This window comes from Sinocyclocheilus grahami, unplaced genomic scaffold, assembly GCF_001515645.1.
Source record: "Sinocyclocheilus grahami isolate Dianchi unplaced genomic scaffold, SAMN03320097.WGS_v1.1 scaffold5251.1, whole genome shotgun sequence".
Taxonomy (NCBI): domain Eukaryota; kingdom Metazoa; phylum Chordata; class Actinopteri; order Cypriniformes; family Cyprinidae; genus Sinocyclocheilus; species Sinocyclocheilus grahami.
This window is the reverse complement of record NW_015509994.1, coordinates 1-5,345: the sequence shown is the minus strand read 5'-3', so window position 1 is coordinate 5,345 and position 5,345 is coordinate 1. Positions and strand designations below refer to the sequence as shown.

At 36.5% G+C, this 5,345-nt stretch overlaps 1 pseudogene; it reads left to right on the top strand.

Moving 5' to 3' along the window:
* Positions 1 to 187: 187 nt before the first annotated feature.
* Positions 188 to 4,847, top strand: LOC107577147 (hereditary hemochromatosis protein homolog; annotated as a pseudogene).
* The last annotated feature ends 498 nt before the right edge of the window (positions 4,848 to 5,345 follow it).

Here is a 5,345-nt window from a genome sequence, read left to right as displayed (position 1 = left end):
GTGGGTGTGCGTGTGTGTGTGTGTGTGTGTGTGTGTGTGTGTGTGTGTGTGTGTGTGTATGTGTAGCCTGTGACTGTTCATCGGTACCTGTCCTGGTCACCTGGACGAAGTTGAAAGACGATTGAAATATGAATTAAAAATGGTTTAATAGGCTCTGGTTTAAAACATGTTTTATAAAGAAATAGGAATGGGTTTGTTTTTATTGTTATATCCTTTTCTAAGTGATGCACAGCAAGGTAAGCATGAGGTCATATTTTAGTATGGTATCAGACAGTATATTTGCCCTATTCTGATCGATAACAACTGTACAGCTTAAACTGAACATTGTGATTGTTCAGGTTATTTTCAAGCTATTTTAAGTAACCATATCTTCGCCTATCGTTTTACGTGCTACGATGAATATTTGGTTTTAAGGTTTAAAAAAAACAACAGATTTTTACCCAAGTAATTTATATAACTAATCTAATTTAAAGTGGCATTTTATAAGCCTGGTGCAGTGAAAAAAAAGGCTTTAAAGCGTTACGCCTTAAGTTCAAGAGTCTGTAAAAAACATTATGATGCCAAAGTGAAAGCATATTTTCTTAGAGATAGATGCTATTTACACTAAGTGACCACAAAAGTATTTTCTTAGCGATATGCTGTTTACACTAAGTGAAAATATGTTCTATTTATTTTTTTATTACGTAAAAGTTGCAGTAGCCTATTTTCTTTGCAATAAGTGTAAGTAGCTAGATACTATTTATACTTAAGCAGTGGCAGGTATCTATTTGCACCTCAGTATTGTTATAGATTAACAGGATGCAATACTAGCGTGTAAATGATTCTAGTGATTAAATAGATGTCGCCTTATTGCTATAATAAAGCCCTTCCTACACCCCGATATACCTCATTATTAAACACGTTGTGCATATTAGTTCCACTTTTCGAATACTTTCTTAATTGAAAGCAAATGCCTTTCTGATCTAATGTGTGATGGGAAAAGTTTGAAGAGGCGGATTTGAACGTGGATCAATCGCATTAAAAGCTATAGGCCTACTTGTATGCATCAACAGCTACCCCACTTTACATGCTGCATCGTTTTTAATTTTGTGTGGCTGAATCAGACATTGCCCTTAAAAAGACGAGGTGCCATATTTATTAAAGAGGAGCTCTGTTGTGTTGTGCATGGCTTTTGCCACCGTAGTACGAACAATAGACTTCAGTCTTGGACAAAACGTGTTGTGTGTATGTTTGTTTTCATAGTTTTTTGTGTTATCAGTGAAACATTACCTGCACTAGCTTAGACTAAAGCAGACACACTCCCAGAGTTCAGTGCTGTGGTTGTGGTTGATGACAAACAGATCAAACACTACAGTAATGAAAAACGAGTCTGGATTGTGACTGAAGATGACTGGACTGAAGCTCCTGATTCTAGAGACTGGTTCATACATCAGACCAGGACTCTGTCAAACTGCGCATACTCAGAGTGTTCTGGTGAGTTTAATGGTTTCTCTTGTTAATTAATTATCACACTCTTTATGAAACTGCATATATTCATCTACAAATGTATACATAATGGAGAGAGTAAGTTGTTCATACTGGAAATTTCCATGAACTCATAAGTTCCTCATAAATGTTGTTCTGTGATTGCAGAGCTCCATGTGCTTCAGAGAATAACTGGCTGTGAACTGAATACATTTCTTAATGGAACAATGACAAATCTGACTGCCTTGGACAAATATGGATTTGATGGAGAGGATTTTATAGACTTTAGTTCCAATGCTCTGCAGTGGTTTGAAAAAAAACCCAAAGCCAAAGAAACCAAAATGAAATGGGATCAGCAAACAGAACGCAATGAACTCCTGCAGCATTACCTCCAGACCTGCATGCACTGGATCTCCACATTTAATAACACTAAAAAGAGTAAGTTCTAATTGCATGATTTTAATTTAAGTGCCCTTATTATGCTTATTTACAGGTTCATAATCTTGTTTATGGGGTCTACTAGAACATGTTTACATCATTTAATGTTAAAAATGTTAATGGATTTAGTGGATGCTGTGTGTCTGTGTGTCCTCTAATTTTTGTGTATTTTGTGTTACTCCATAATAATGTTCTATAGTTGAGGGCATTTGTAGTATAGGTATGGGGCCCAAACATAACCTTAAGCCCAGGGGCCCCCGGCCCCGTAAATCCTGCCCTGAGTATTGTATATATCATATCAAAACAAGCACAAGCACACTTATGAACATTTGTTAATAAAATTATTTTTTAACATGAAATTGCTTATTCCATTCCATAAAATGCAATTGAAGTATTTGTTTTCTTATTTACAGTGTACTAAATCTAGGCTACTTTTTAAACTTTTGTCCATACAATTTTGTTTAATCCAAAATGTTACTTATTAAAGGATTCCTAGTCATTTTGTAAATACAGCCTAAGCCTAACAGTTTAAGAACATTCACACCAGGATAGATGAAAAACGATCCACAAATACAAGTTTATTTCAGCTGTTGTATTTAAATGAAAACGACTAACAACAGACATAGTTTTAAAGCATTGCAACAGCACAACGAACTGAAATCAAAGTAAGTTACAATAGCTTAGGTGTGCTGAATGCCTGCAATCATTCAGTCAGTGACGACTGCACAAAATGTGCAAACTAATAAAAACATTACAAACTGTTACAAAATGATGAACAAATGTAGTTTAGGCATAGGTTTGTGCAACGCTGTAAAATATTTAACTTTTTAAAAAATATTCCATTAAACCTGCTGAGATACAAGGAGCGTGAACTGAAATTCTCAGTTCCACGTGCATGTCTGGGAAGCTCGTGAATATTTATGAATGCTTCACCCACTGAAACCGAAAATCTCGTAACACCGTTAGAAGCTCCGATTGTTATAGAAACAGTCAGCGTTCTGGAGACGTGCACTTAGGACTGCATGCGCACTGGCTGGTCTTATTCTGAAAAATAAGCTTTTCTATTTGAGCAAAAGAAACATAATTTATGAGACAGTTGTTATCAGATTTCATTGGTGATTTCAAATATAAAATGTAATCATAAGCTTGGCGAAGGTGTTGTTTCCCCAGTCAAAAAGATAGGAGCTACACTTGCATGCCCACAAATTTGTGCATGAAACGAACGTTTTCACGAACAAATCATGATCCACAAAAAATGTTGTATTAAAATTTATTCTAATGTACGAAAATTATCAAAGACTTCTGCTTTTCTGTCCCAAACATCTTCAGTAACAAAAGGGCCATTTGGCATTCCTGAAGGCACAGAGGTGCTGATAGTGATCAAGGCCTGCAGGCCAAGATGTGTATATATTGGGCAGGGGCGGACTTACCCATTAGGCAAAGATAGGCGACCGCCTTGGGCCCCCAAAAGCCAAGGGCCCCCTAAAATGCTTTTCATATAGGAGATGCGCATTAAGCGCGGACACGCGAATGGTTGCTGTTTATGGTGTTTATTACCACGACACCCGTCCGAGTCAGTGGCGCCTGCAGGTGTACACGGCTGTACGCACTGTGAGTAGCCTACCATGAGCGCTCAGACTGACCTCAGATTTGCCCTGCAAACATGTCAGCAGTTATTATAGGCCTGTGTGTCCCGTATTTCTGTCGACTGAACCAGCCATGCCATTAATTATGAATTTATCAGTCTTTTGCATGCCAAAGTAAATTTCTGCATAGAAATATTACGCAAAATAGAAGCAGAAAATCGTGCGTACGATAAATAGAAGTAGAAAAATAGAAGCATCTTACAAATTTTGGGGCAAATAGTATGTTTGTTATGGGATACCAGACTCAGAGACAAGATGATAGGTTAACCCAACAGGTGTGTTACGCACTTTAACTTAAGTGCTATACGCACTTTCATGAGATCGGGTTAGCCAACAACAATTAATTTGTACTTTTAATACGTCTGGAATGCAATAAAGTAATTTTAAAGCTGTTTTTAAAGCATTTGCTGTATGGATTAAAAAATCGATCATACAAAATTGCGTTGCAGCAAATCATTTACATTTTAAGGTATTCAGAACAGAGCAACATAAAAATCAGAAAATATAAGCAGCTATAGGCAACAATTAGCATACGTAGAGAATCAGTATGATTTCACAACTGAACAGAAATTATACATTTAAGCTTTTGGCAGATGCTTTTATTGAAGCGACTTGCTTTGCATTCAAGCTATACATTTTGTTTGTTTTTATAATATTGAGCTGCATTCTGCAAAGAAAGCTTTATTGAAATGCTTTTGAGTTTATATTCAGTTCAGACATCTGTGTGGTATAGCAATATTTTTAATGAATGATAAAAGCAATATTTTAAGGCAACCTTCTTTGGATCCTCACTACCATTGCATTGAATTAAAATAATGCTCTTTGAAAGCAGGGCTGTGGACGTGTGTTCTGTTCAATGTCTTGTCTTTCATAGTGCACAGGTAGGTTGTTCTCACATTTAACAATAACATTATATTTGCCTGAACTACAATTGTTAATGATACACTTTGGATGTATTCCCTCAGAGCTTTTAACAAGGTACACTTCAAAGACATCTGTACTTTTGGTATAGCTCCCTGAAACACTGCCAGAGCCGTTACAGATTTGTTCTATTTTTGCCTCACTGCTCTTGATGAAGGATTGCATTTTAGTTCTTCCACAGAGTTCATTGCCCAATAGATACTTCACCCAATCAGCTTCATTCTTGGTTTTAAATGTAGTTGATAGAATGTGTCTTCGCTTGAATTCTTTAAAGTTCTGACAGTCTGCTCCATCACTGAGAGCCAGAATGAAGAGGAGCGAGAGAAGAGCTGCAGATCTCATCCTGACACAAACAAGAGAAAAGAGCAAGTTGAGAAAGTAGACATTTAGTCTGAGAACAAACAGCAGCTGTGAGAACAGAAGATAGCAGTGTTTACTATGGTTTGAATGTCTAATTGACCAGACAGACAGTTGAATGGCATTGACGGTGTTAAACTGTAACATGATAAAAGGTGCTTGTTCTTTTTGATCATAATATCTAGAGTACTGTTGGATGTTAAATTTTCATTTGGGGGCCCCAAAGCAAGGTCATGCTGTCTGAATGTCACTAAAACAAAGTATACAATCTGTGTGTCTGGAATGTTTATTTTCTTCATTTTTTAATTCTCAATATCTTTGAATCAGCTGGTGTTTGGGTGTTTTCAGTGGATTTATGAAGTCAGTTCTCATCAGGTTCATACTAATGTAGAGAATCACATTAACTATCTACATAATCCACTAACCAGAAACACACACAATTCTGACTGTCTTCATGCTCAACAAAATTATTACATAAATGAAGAATTTTTTGCTTCATTTAAAGAGAAGCAGATTTAC